This window comes from Micrasema longulum, unplaced genomic scaffold (assembly GCF_059751315.1).
Source record: "Micrasema longulum isolate JH-2025_06_02 unplaced genomic scaffold, ASM5975131v1 h1tg000136l, whole genome shotgun sequence".
NCBI classification, from domain to species: domain Eukaryota; kingdom Metazoa; phylum Arthropoda; class Insecta; order Trichoptera; family Brachycentridae; genus Micrasema; species Micrasema longulum.
Window position 1 is genome coordinate 719,171 of NW_028277342.1, and position 14,904 is coordinate 734,074.

At 30.4% G+C, this 14,904-nt stretch overlaps 1 protein-coding gene and 1 long non-coding RNA gene across 4 annotated transcripts in view; one reads left to right on the plus strand and one right to left on the minus strand.

Moving 5' to 3' along the window:
• The window catches only part of LOC148284270 (dystrophin-like), a 404,658-nt gene that overhangs the window by 227,069 nt on the left and 162,685 nt on the right, over positions 1-14,904 (plus strand). The window lies entirely within an intron of this gene.
• Positions 4,637-6,797, minus strand: LOC148284271 (uncharacterized). The gene is made up of 3 exons (XR_015825369.1): positions 6,602-6,797; positions 6,111-6,201; positions 4,637-5,282 (listed from the first exon to the last, which is right to left on the minus strand). It is a non-coding gene; the product is annotated as an uncharacterized LOC148284271 (long non-coding RNA).

The following is a 14,904-nucleotide window of genomic DNA, read 5'->3' on the forward strand; positions in this document are numbered from 1 at the left end:
GGAGTTTGTATACAAGGCCTACTTCACAATATCTTTGATATCCGATAATAATGCTATTAACAAAAAAGGCATTTGAATTGTTTCAAACAGATAAAATATTACTCCCTAGTTTACCTCACCCTTTAGATAATAGTAGAACTTTATTTTTCAAATTTGATCCTGTACTTACATTTTATTAAGTGTGTTTGCAATAATTGGATCAATTCAAAATAATCCTCATTTAAATGATTTCAGTATAATATTAGACGCTCAATTTCAACATTCGAAATTCATTAATGATCTTGAAAAAAAAACCTTGATCAAATTTGGGCACATGATATCATACAAAGTCCTATATCCAAGCAACATTCTAAAACAAAATGTATCCCTAGAGTTAAAAGTTTTTAATGAGAAAACAATTGGTGGGTTTAAAGTGCGTAGCGCCTAAAAATCCAGAACTGTTTGTAGAACCCGAGAGTACTCTAGATTTTAAAAGTATATTTTGTAGATGGTGGAAGATTGTAAATGGGTAAAGTGTATTTGAATTTCAGAGATTCAACAATCTTCACAAGGAACCCATTAGAGAAGATAGTGTAGATCATAAAAATTTTCTAAGAAACATGTCCCTTTGGTTAAAAACTTGGAGACTCTCAATACCTGAGAGTTAGTCTCTAGGTGTACAAAAATTTAAATCCCCCATTACTACATTGGATGCGTTTTAAATGTTGATCCTATATATATTTTCCATACATAAAGTAGAATATTTACTCTTGAGTAAATTTCAAAACGATAACTTAGAAGCGAGGTTCGGCTGTTATCGTCAAACGAGTGGAGCTTATTATTGTATTATTTATTTGCAAGTCTTAGAGAGTGAGAGAAAGCTTTGATTTAAATGTGCTGTAATATTGCTGGAGTTGAGTGAGGTTTTGGTAGGTATGTGAATATGAGAGTTAGTGTATATGAGTGTGAGGGTGGGTTTGTGGAAAGGGTGAGTGTGTGTTTGATACAAGGGGATAGAAACATCTTAAATTTATAATGTAAAAACAAATATATGATTTATAGTTTATATAATATATGTTTAGTCTCTCTGATTTGATGTTATATGTTAAACTTTTAAATAGTATTCCTTGAGTATGTTGGATTTATAGATAAATATTTGCAATTTGTAAAATATCATAATTACTTATAATCACATCTATATAATAACTAATTTTAGTTTATTTAATCCTGTAATTATTGTTATTAATATCATACTAAATGGGATATGATAAGGTTTGCTGACGATATTGCTATGGTTGCTGAAAGTGAAGAAGAACTGCAAGAGCCCTTACAACTATGGAAAGCATTCTTCAAAATAACTACAGTATGAAGATAAATAAAGACAAAACAAAGCTACTGACTGTAGGCCGAATGCAACACCAGATGAGAGTAGTGATGTCGGGAATACCACTAAAGAACACCAAGGAGTTTCTCTACCTCGGGAGCAAAATAACGTGGGACGGTTGGTCTCAGAGCGAGGTCGACAGCCGTATACATCAAGCTAGACTTGCATTTAATAAAAGGTCCAAAATAAAAGAATCAAATAATATAGACCTAAAACTAAGAATACTCCTAATCAAGACCTATTTATGGAGTATCTTGATGTATGGCTGCGAGACATGGTGCGTATCCGAAAGAGATAAACAGAGACTAGAGGCTTTTGAGATGTGGTCCTATAGAAGACTACTAGGAATTTCCTGGAGAGACCACATTACAAATGAGGAGGTTCTCCAAAGAATCGAAGGTGGAAGGCACCTGCTCAGGACCTTGTCCGAAAGGCGAGCGAGATGGATCGGTCATGTAATACGTCAAGAAGGCCTGCATGTGCAATGGAGGGGATGACCGAGGGAACAAATTCTAGGGGATGCCCACGCCAAGAGTACCTGGAGGACCTATTAGAGGACGTGCGCTGCTCATCATATGTTGACTTTAAATGAGCCGCACAAGACAGGGAGGAATGGAGGAGAAGAATGAAAGGAATTGCTGCCAGCCAATCCCAGGATTGAGACCAGAGAAGAAGAAGATCATACTCAAATAATTTTAAAAAATACATTACATAATAATTTATAAAATAAAAGGTGTATGTTTTTGATTAAATAAAAATAATATATGCAATAACTACATTTTTATTTGTAACTGATCTTGGTGCGTTCTATTCCTTCACAGGGCCAATTTCTAGTGTTTTGGTGAACAAATCATGATATCCTGTAAACAGAAATAAGATAAAGAAATATTTTTTTCTTTTATTTAGGAAACATTAAGTACTATTACATAGTTTTATAGTATGCAAAATTTTATGTAAATTATGTTTTTAATACCTCTTATGAATATACACATTATTGTTATTCCATTTTGTATTATAATTTTATATGTATTCTTCTCCTTTTTGTAAATCATGAGAAATGGAGTTTATACTCACATAATATATTCTCTATTGCATAATATTTATGTAAATTTAAGATCATAATGAAAAATTCTCAAACGATAACGATACTAAAACGATTTCTTGTTTAGCATTAGGTCTTATACCCATATATATGTAACTAATATAATATTTGTACTTTTATACAAATATGAACTAAACTTTTCTTTTTTAAATATCTCTTTGTAAAACAAAAGAACCAGAATTCACTTTACTTTATGTTTTCTTTAATATTCATTTATGAACTTGTAAATATTATAGTAACAATTTATACTGGAACATCAGAACTTAATATTGCTTACCATATATAAACTCTACAGATTTCTTCTGAAAAATTACAATCATTATACACTTACTTCTTACAGACACCATAATATATACTTATAACTTTCATATGTAATAATATACATAACTAATTATTCTTTTCTCACTTAAAATTCTTATCTATTTTTTATTTTTTTGTCACATTTAATGTTTATATCTTTTTAATTTATGAAAACTTTATTGGTCTTTTTATGTTAAAAAGTTGTTGTTTTTAATACTTATTTTTTATTTTTTTAAAAAAGAAATATTTGCGTTCTTATGATTTACCCAAATATTTAATAAAATAAAATAAATAAATAAACTACAAACTGTAAGTTCGAAACCAAAATGTCTTCAGCGTTTAACTAATAATTTATGTACCTCACAACACAGTATTGTATAACTTTTAATTCTTTAGGAATATCATCTGCTCCATATCATACAAGTATATGTCCAACCTCTTTGAATCATAATTAAATTCATTTTATTAGTCTGTCAAAATATAATATAGTATTTTACATAGTAACAACAAATATAAAGAATACATTTGTCATTACAAAGCAGACATTGTTATTAATTCATTATTACTCTATTATAGCTATGTAAGTACTCACCTAGAATTTGCATTCATAACTTACAAACCACAAAACATTACTTATATTGACAGGCTGGAGAAAGTACAACATATTTTTTAAAACATTTGAATTTCTGATGCTTTCTTACATTTCGTGAGATTACTTAGCATTAGGTCTTATACGCATATATTATATGTAACTCATATAATATTTGTACTTTTATACAAATATGAACCAAACTTTTCTTCTTTAAATATCTCTTTGTAAAACAAAAGAACCAGAATTCACTTTACTTTACGTTTTCTTTAATATACATATATAAACTTGTAATAATTGTAGTAACAATTTATACTGGAACATCAGAACTTAATATTGCTTACTATATATAAACTGTACAGATTTCTTCTGAAAAATTACAATTATTATACACTTACTTCTTACAGACACCATAATATATACTTATAACTTCCATATGTAATAATATACATAACTACAAACTGTAAGTTCGAAACCAAAATGTCTTCAGCGTTTAACTAATAATTTATGTACCCCACAACACAGTATTGTATAACTTTTAACTCTTTAGGAATATCATCTGCTCCCTATCATACAAGTATATATCCAACCTCTTTGAATCATAATTAAATTCATTTTATTAGTCTGTCAAAATATAATATAGTATTTTACATAGTAACAACAAACATAAAGAATACATTTGTCATTACAAAGCAGACATTGTAATCAATTCATTATTACTCTATTATAGCTATGTAAGTACTCACCTAGAATTTACATCCATAATTTGGAATCCACAATACATTACTTATATTGACAGGCTGGAGAAAGTACAAAATATTTTTTTAATATATTTGAATTTCTGATGCTCTTTTACATTTCACTTGAAAGACTTTTATTCTTTCTTTTTTCACTGCTGGTTTTATATTTTTAAACTTATTTGAATTACTTTTAGAATAGCATTTAAAAATAATATATTGCTTTTTTTACCATAATATGTTATTATTTTTTTAAGATGTTTTTTTAAATTAACTTAAATTTATTGTCTTTTTTTCTTTAAATATCTCTTTTTACAAAGAGATATTTAAAGAAGAAAAGTTTGGTTCATATTTGTATAAAGAACTAATATTTTATGAGTTATATGTATATATATGAGTATAAGACCTAATGCTAAACACGAAATCATTTTAGTATGGCATACTTGAGGATTTTTCATTATAATCCTAAATTTACATAAATATTATGTAATAGAAAATATATTATGTGAGTATAAACTACATTTCTCATGATATAAAAAACGGAGAAGAATACATATAAAATTATAATACAAAATGGAATTACAATAATGTGTACATTCATAAGAGGTATTTAAAACATAATTTGCATCCAGGTAAAAATAGTTTGCTCATATTTATTAGTACATTTTTGTTTTTATGATCAGTATTATTCTGGGAAGTGTTCATTTCAGGGGAGTGTCTGCCTTCCTGGAGGTGGATCTGGTGAGTCCGAAGTAAGTACTGCTGTGGGTATGGTGTCATTGGATTTTTCCATCACAATAGTGAAGGTAGATTTCAGAAAGTCTTGTCTCCCGTCTATTCTACATTGTATGGCGTTCTGGAATGGTCTTCTGTGGCAGTCAGTAAATATAAATACGTGGCTCGTGTTGAGAAGTTCTTTGTGGATAAAGGTTTTCTTTGGACTGTGGTGGATGCCTGGTGTTTGTCTGATGTCTGCGAGTCTGAGTCGTAGGTCGTTGACGAATGTCCCCTTGTCCTTGCATGTTGAGGCAGTGAAGAAATCGCTCGGAAGCCTAGTAATTTCTGCTGGCAAACATTTGAGTTCGACTCGCACAGCAAATCTAGTAGTACTATCGGGAGAGTATCTACCCTCTCACTACTCATATCTTGATCTGCACTTGGGTGAAAATAATTTTGTAGTATGTACTTATTCTGAAAATAAAATTCACAATGAATATACAGGAAAGTTATTGCAACCTACCTTATGTATCTAAATAAGAACTTATTACTGGTGTTTATGGAGTTGCTATAAAACTAGTTTGAACTTGTCTCAAATATAAATGGGAGCTCATTTACATACCATATTATTTAATTGAATTCGGTGATAAGAATCCTGGAACAAATGTATTAATAAGTCCCAAGTATGTCTATATTTAATCGTTTTTCTGTGCCATTAGTTTACTCATTAAAAACAATGTTTTGAGTATGTCCAATGTTTGCAGACAGGCTGGATTTCCTCCCTAGGGAGTTATCTAGTTCTAAATTTGTTGCAACAGAGAGGGAAAACATTTTCGAGAAGGGAATATGGAAGTCTAGGCACTTACAGGGCTTATGCTCTGTCATAGGCTGGTTTAAGTAGGCATTTTACACATTGTAACATTCTCCATTCTGCCTATGTTTTAACATCACATTTCCTCAACTCTTCCATCTGTTTTCTTTTGTGAAGTCAAAGAGCTGAAACTTTTATCATTTGGGTGAGATTTATTCGCCTGAACCAATTCACCTACGACGCAAATTCAGTATTCCCTTCTCAAAAATGTTTTCCCTCTCAGTTGTAACAAAAATTGTTTATGTTGGTGACTACTCTTTGGTGTTTGTAGCTTTCTAGAATAAATAAATGTAATAATTAATGCAGAAAAAATATTATAGTAATGTTCATACAAGAATTACATTGGTATACTTATTTGTATCCATCGACAAATTTGTTGTATTCATTTCATGTTCAAAGGGCATATTTTATTTAAAATTCATCAAACTTACTCTGTTAAGATTATGTTCCAGGCATTTTTCTTGGCTCTTTAATATTCATGGAGAACTCCTTATTTTAAATCACACCCATGTGACTTTTAATCTGAAATGTTGTGTGTTATTTCATAAAATGTCAACTTCAAAATAGGTTAGGATTTGGTAAGGTAACCTAATAAAAAGTGTGATAATGTCCTTACAAGACAAAATGCGTCACATTTTACACCCTTGTAAATAAAAAAAATAAAAGGATAATTGAATCCAATAAAAGCATTTTACTTTGGATACCTTACGAAATTTTAATATAGAATTCAACCAATTATCTGCAGACACAATAAATAGGTTAGGATTCCTTGGAATCTATTACGTATAAACAATGTTATAATACATGTTTTGAATTAGAAAAATAACATTATGATAGATGCTTAGCTTTTTTCTTGTAGCTTATAAACATTTGCTCTGTTATTTTTATATGATTCTATTGTTATTTACATTTTAGTACATACCTGATATTTCAAGCGTTGTCCCGATATTTCTTCACGAACTTTGTTTCAACTCGACTTTTTAATAGTCTTTGCCCTTCCATTACATAAATCGTCATGATTTTTACAAAATTAATCAATATTTCGACATTTTCAACATTCCGCACCACGTTTGCACTCATTTTGACAGCCAAACGGTCACCGCTTCGCGACAAAAACCGTTCGAAAACAGTTCGCACCGCTGTGACGGCCGTCCTGCAAATGGCGGCACCGTTGCTTCGACGTTACGTTCACGGTCAACGCTCTCTAGGAAACCAGCGCCATTGATTTACATAGTCAACGTTTTAATGACGTCATCCGCCGTCCCGTGACGGCCGCCTTGTGACGGTACCGCTGTCTTAGGAAACCATAGCTTTACAAACGAATGTGAAAAATAGCGTTTGGATGTAAAAAAACTTCTTTAAAACTAAGAAATGCCGAATAAATCATTTATAACTTTTATAATTACTACTGTGATCATTACTAGTTGCTATCCGCGAAATTGTTAATAAACCTAGATATAAATTGGGTGCATTATCTTTCATTACTTATAACTTTTTGCCAACGTTTTAAGTTTTTCTTTTATTTCCCCCATTGGACGCGAACTAAAAGGGGTGTCGAAAATGTTCACTTTCGTCTACTTGATATTCAATTTTGAAGGCTTGTAATAAAAAAAATATATAATATGTAACATAAATGCAAATACAGTATCTTGTAGCGCAGAAAATTTTCTTTCGACTGACGTAACCTTTGCATTTAAAATAAAATTGGTGCTCATTTTTAAATTTGGAAAAAAATGGACACACGTTATATAAACACCTAAAATATATGTAATTGGTAACAAGGTTTTATTTTTAAGGGCCACAAGATATAACTAATAAAATAATTAAGCTTTTGAATTTTCGAAACAATTGAATGAGTTTTTGATACACAATAAAAGTTTACTTGATAAAACTCTATATTTATTTTTATGCCGTTGAATGGCCGTAGAACACCGTAGAAAATTGATATTTACAACCTAAAAAATCTTCCTAAAAATACAAAAAAGACATAATTCCGTTAAAAAAAATATATACATATTTTTTTTAGGGCATTTTAGCCTACTGTTTATGAAAAATACCACGAAATTTGTCCGATTTAAAATACTTTTATTTCTATTTAAATACCAATTTTTAATTTTTTTTATTTATAACTTTCCCGTTTAATTTCATTTATTATCTTCAAATAATAAGAACAAATTTTACTCAAATGCTATGTCTTTATATGAGCACCAATGTACCTGAGTGTAGTTTAAATATCAAGACGTGTAATCTGCCGATCGAAAATGTAATTATATTTTGTTTTATAAAACTTTTATGTATAATTTTTTTCTGAAATAACTTATTATATTTATTTACTTAATTGTTTGATCGAATTTTGCTTTTTTTTTTTGCAAGTGCCTTCTGAAGACCAAAACTTCTGCTTAAGTTAAAATTAACAGATAACATTAAAAAGTCTAGACTGTTCTAAAACCCGTTTTTATTTTCTTTTCTAATCACTTTTCCTGGTTCATTAATATTTATGCGCTCCGTGAATCTTTGCCCCTTTCTAAAAGGCAATTTCGGTCCCCCAAGTAATAATGTCAAAGCAGATTTCCCATGTATTTCTAAAAAACGTTAAATAAAACAATGGACTTCCGATAAGACTCCAGTAATAAACACAAAACATTTATTTAAATATGTACTGAATATTAAAGATAATTAACTGCCGATGAAAACTGTTCTCTATGGGAGGTGAAATCAGAACCCTGGCGGAAGGTAGTCGACTTGATGACTGCTCTAAGGAAAAAATCTTAAAAAACAAATCAAGTGGAGATAAGCCTGCCTCGTAGGGTAGTGGTAAGCTTAAAGGTAAATTTTTCTACTGTATATTTGGTCAAAGCTTTGATTCCTGGTAGGGCACACGTAAAATTGATATTGATTTTATTAATATATTACAACAGAGATGCATAACGTTTTAGGCATCTGCAGGGCTCATAACCTGTCATTGGCTGGTTTAAGTGACCACTTTACACACTAACCACCACCACCACCACTCTGCCCATATTTGTACATCTATATTCATTCAATTCTTTCATCTTTGTATGTTTGTGAAGTTAAAGAGCTGAAACCTTTGTTTATGCGGGTGAGATTCATCTAATTGAATTATTCACCTTAATTCAATTTTAAAATAGAGACTTTGGGAGAATAAGAGAGTCGTCGGGAGACCTAAAAAAAAGGTCTGACTACATAGACGCTGTGGGGGTAAAAATTGGCTGCAAACAGCAACCAACTGATAGAAACGGAAGGATATGGTGGAAGCCTATATCCAGCAGTGGAGGACAGAAGGGTAAAGAAGAAGAAGAAGTTCCTCTTAAAATATCTGTAAATAAATTTTGGAGGTTTAAGTAGAACAAGTTAATTGCTTCGTGAATATGGTGATCTGAATTTTTTGTGTTGTTTAGTAACTGGGGTTGAATTCCTGTACAAGTTTATTCACAAGTCAAACAAATCATCCTGTCCCCTCCACATATTCTGGTTTCCTGGTCATTTGTTGTTTGTTCGTCTCTTATTTCTCTACCCCACACTACTCGTACCTACACCCAGTTCGTAAACAAACTAGAGGGGAAACACAATGGGGCTTTTGTTAAAAGCCGTTCATTAAAGTTCACTTCTGAAAGTGCATGTGTACTAACAACTAATAACTTCGAAGGGGGTTTATCAAAGAATTAGTTTATGCTTATTGATTATGAATATTTTAGATTATGTTATAATACATTTATGAGTTCATATTGTTATTATTGAGGAATGTATAAGAATGTTGCGTGCCTTAGTTGTTTCTTTAGTACGGATCCGATATGTTTATCTTTATGTATATAATTCCTCTTTACGTGTGGTGTCACCGTAGTCCTCCTAAACGGCTTAACCGATTTACGTGAGGTTTTCAGAGAAATATAGATCTTTGCGCTGTCCGTGTTCGTAGATATTAAAATCTTAAATCAATTATGTAAAATAAAAGTTAGGAGCATAAATGTTTTATTCATCAATCTACCAGGGTTGCATTCGAGGAAAATGCATTTGCAAAAAAATGGAAAGATGTTGTTTTTTTTGTGTATAAAAAAAGTTTGTTTTTTGTGGATCTCAATCAGATTCTTTCCTTAAATTCCTTGTAATTTCTTCCCATTTATTTCTTTTTATTAGATATTTGGTAACACTAAAATAATATTAAATTCAAAACATTTTTAAAAATCGTATTCCTACATAAGTTCACCACTTTGTTGGTGAGACGACCGGATTTTGACGTTTGGAAAAAGAATGCCATATTTGAAAAAATATTTTATTTATGTTTTGGAATTCAACCATAAACAAGTACCTACTGAAATTCAATATTTTTTTAACATCAACAATTTTTAGTTTTAGAATTTAATCACAAACAAGTACCTAGATGAAATGTTTTTTTCCAATATGATAGAAGGCAAGCCAACGTTCGGGCAGGACAACGTCTGTCGGGTCCGCTAGTTTAAAAATATATTACTGTTAATTCTGTGAATTCTAGTGACTGATCGAAACAAGACTTTCTGTCGAAACCGACTTTGGACTTCTGTTCTAGAACGCGCCAAACAAGTTTTGGCCGAAATATAAACTTATTTAAATAAAATAAATTAAACAACTTTGTTTTCAACCACTAACTTTAAACTTTATAGAAACTTATTTATTTAAATAAGTTAAAAGACATTTTAAAACGCCCAAAATAGGGTGTTTTTGTTGTTCGTAATTATTTCCGGCGTTTTGGACAGAATTTTGCATTCCTTATCAGGGCTAAAGTGAAGATATACTGTACAGACTATCTGCGAAAGGCCGTGAATATCGTTTTTTAAAATACAATTTGTATGAATTCTCACGTGATAACAGAAGTTTCGAACGCTGTTTTCCAAAAGGAGAGATACATTCGAAAAATATTTTACAACTAATTACAATGTATTCTCCTCCATTATTTTACAAAACAATAGTCAATAATTTATACAATCTTCACTACGGAAATATCGCGAGCAGCTTTGAACAGAAAGAGTTGTCGAAAGTGTTCACTTTCGTCTACTTGAGATTCCATTTGAAGGCTTGTAATCAAATAAAATAATAAACGTAACGTAAAATCAAATACGGCATCTATTAGAGCAGAAAAAATTCTTTCAAATGACGTATAAACCTTTACCACTTAGTTTTAATTTTCGTGTTAATTTTTTAATGTGGAAGAAAAAAACGGACGCACCTTATGTTAACACCCAATTTAATGCACTAAGCATTGTAAAAGTCTTTTTATCAACATTACTTTTATATAGTATTCTTAGGTATGATTGTATAATTTGTAAATAAACGGGTGTAAATATTGATGTATTGTAAATGTATTGACAATTGAATAGATTGTTTAAGGAAACCCATGAGAATTAGTTTACGCAATCATATTTTTACGATTTGAATATATATGCGAAATTTTGACTAGGAGAATCAATAGCCATACGCTTAGTGTTTAGATTTTTTTTTCATCTGTGAAGATAAAAGTTAACATCATTTATAAGGAAAGCGAATTGTACGTAGATTAATAGAGGGGAAGAGGGAGTATGGATATATTTACGTTCCCACTTCACGGATCCCTTGAATGTTTATTTTTTATTCAACAATATTTATACAACGTTTCGTTTTCTCGTTGTTTTAATCCCTTTATTGATTTGCATCAACACTCGCATCTTCCTAACAATTCATTCTGGTCTTTAGCGGCTGTATTCAACTGGCTATATGATTTGTAGTTAATATCATCTCTAATTTGATTAAGGTTCTCTCGGCGGGGTCGTTTTCTATAGTTCGCGCCCTCTACCGTTCCCTCCAGAATAGGATGCAGGAGATAACCCGTAAAACCTTAACTGCGTCGATGTACCGTAAATATATTAAGGTAACGAAATTTTCAGCTTCCGTGGAGTTAAAAAATAACCCTTTATTTCTTCCGCCCTTTCTTTACTTCTGGGATATTGTTGGAGCTAATAAATTACAGTTCGAATTTTTATTTCCCGTCCGTTAACGGCCCGTTGGAATTTCAGTCTCATACTATTCCAACCCTTCTGATTGAATTGCTAGCCAAGGGCTATTTTTACCCCACAATCCACCTGACCTGGCGCCGATTGCAAAATAAACGTAAAAGATTCTGCGATATTTGTCGATAATACCAGCTTTTTTTCAACTTTCAGTTGTCTTTACCGCCATTATTTATCAACGACAATATACGGTAGAACTCCGTTTATCCGAACTTTAGTCATCCGGATTGCCAAATATTCGTCTGGTCTCGTTATAAGAAAATAAAATAGAAGTTTTTAATTTTAATTTAATTGTGCTCTTAGCTTTGCTGGGCATGTTTAAGTAAGTTTTTTATGTGATTTTAGTTAGCTATATTATTTCAAAAACGATAAAATCTGGCACTCGTTAATTTGGATAATAGAAATATTACTATATTACCAATTCATTATTTATTTATTTTTATTAGGCATATTGCCTTAAGGCAATTTCTTCCTACCTACCCAAACCGTTCAGTTTGAGAAAATTATAAATATATGGGCATATTGAATCTTACAATTTTATACAAAAATTAAAAGCAAAGATTAACAAAAATAAATGTAAATATAAAAAAATAATAACACTATACTATGAAGAGTGGAGAGGGGATGGGAAGGAAAGAAGAAGGATAAAGGAACAATTTTAATATTTTTTATATTTTATAATATTTATTATAATACGTGCTGATAGATTCTGGCTGTTGATAGTAAAAGCATAGTAAGAGATTGACTGATATTTGTTTGTCGGAATAGGCAACTCGTCATTTTTGCTTAAAATCAAACCTTTAAAACAAATCGCATGTCGACAAATATCTAAAAAATGATCAATGATTCTTTATTTTAGATTGCTGGCAGTCGTTAAATATAAATATCTTGTTATAAATATATTATTATTAGTCATCTTGAATTTTCTCTTCTAAAATCATTCATTTGTCAAACGTCTTCGAAATACCAATATTTTAATTTTGGTGAGGAATTTAGGAAATTGTTATATCGACGAACATCGGTCAATCGATTACCCTTTCACTGTAATACTGGCCCTGGACGCACTATTGTTTGTTTGCGCCTCCCCCAAACCTTTGCGAAGTTAATATGAATATAAACACTTCCCCGTCTACCCCAGGGAAATATGCAGCTATATTTGGGTTTATGGCGGTGATTGGCAAATGTTTTATTTATATCATAATAAATCATCCCCTAAACGGTTGAGCAAAGTTTAAAATTCCGGAATGTTTACGGAATAATCGCACCATACTGATTTGATCGTTATTATATCACGGAAAACGACCCAAAATTAAGTACGTTCAAAATGAGGAAATTAGGTGCTAAACGAAGTTGGATATAAAAAATTATTTCTTAAACGCAGTAGAAATGAGAGCATTTAATGTTTCAGTGAAATATCTCGGAAATCTATGAGTAGAATCATATATATTTTTTAATAAATATGAATTACTTTGAAACGTCACAGTTTCAGGTGAACAATAACCAAATAATTATAGCGTTGTTATGTGTTGTGATAGATTTCCGGTTTCCTGGTAGCCATATTTTTCAACGTTTAGTGTGTTTAAACAAGTACGGGGTTCTCCTTTTAAATGTCGGGAAAACTCACCGACTTGAACTCGTGGCGTCACGGACGGTGTAATTTCAAAATAACAAAACTACGTTTATGTAATTACACAATACAAACATTTTTAATTAAATTTTTTTTTGTTTGATAGTCTGTTAACAAATTAAAACCCACTGAACTTCCTCATTGAAAACTTCAGCATGATTACGCCGAACAATTATTTTGACTTTATCGTCACGTTTTATTGACTGTTGTGTTGTCAAGAAAATCATCGGGAATCAGAAGTTCACAATGTAATCCCGAAGTATTCAGATTTAAAAGGTTGAAAATTGACGAAATGCCGTCGGAATTCGAGCTTTTTGTGGTCAAACTATCTTCTATAAGTGCATAAATAATATAATGTAATTGCTTCAAAAAAATGAATGATTTATTGCCAAATATAACAGACTCAAAATGTAAAACAATATAAATAGTGTAGCGAGAGTTTTTAAAAAAATATATATGTATATCAAAAATTGTAGTACTTTATATAATTGATACACATATTATTTATATTTTTATGTATTTCATTGCTTTATTTTTGTTTTTAATTATATATTATGCAAATTTTCTATCAATGTTCCTTCCAAAGTTTTAAGAAATAACCTTCTTCTTCACATACCTCTTGTTTAATCTAATTATAGGCAAAATTCAGATTAATGGCGAATTTTTAATAATTTTTATGTAATAAATAAATCGTTTAACATAGATTTATTTGCAAATAATCTTAATGACGTACGGCGTTTGCTTTCGAAATAATTCGTAATATTTTTCCTTTTCTCTTGAATTTACATAAATTACTATTCATTTTATGTTCGAGAATCTTTTTTAACTTACTGTGATGCTACTTGTGGAAACCTGTAATTGGCTTATTTGTTATTTGTTTTGTTTTATATATAAGATCATTATAGCTGTTGGTTATCCAAATAAATAAAATAAATAAATAAATTATACTATATTATTGATGTTTAAGTAACATGTATTTTTGGCACATATATATACATAAATACATACACTTATATTTGTAAAATAACGATTTTTAATTTCTTACATTTGATTAGCTAGGCATTTATAATTAAGTAGTTTTAGTTTTTTTCATGTTATTGTTTCATTAGTATAGGACTACTTATGCTTTAAAAGATAAAAAATCTCCATCTTCGAACAGGCTGAGCCATGTTAGATGGAGACTATCATAGACAGAGAACACTCCGTTTTCATTTTATATTAATTAGTTTTAAACAGATTCCCTGTTATTAAATATGTACACTAATTTAATGCGATAAATTTATAAAACAAATATCAAGATACTTACAAAGTTAATACGAGCGTTATCGACAAAATTTAATAAACATTAAAGCGGTGTTGTTTTTTAGACACGAGCGAATGGGCAGCTATAAAACGGTTAAATAAATAAATGACGCAAATGTTGACGCCAAATCCAATAAAAGATAAATTAAAATATTTATATCTAACAAAAATTGCACAAAAGAAACACGACCAAAATTCATGTTTTTTTTTGTACATTTTTTCTAAACAGCATAAACATGTATGAACACAGAAACAAAA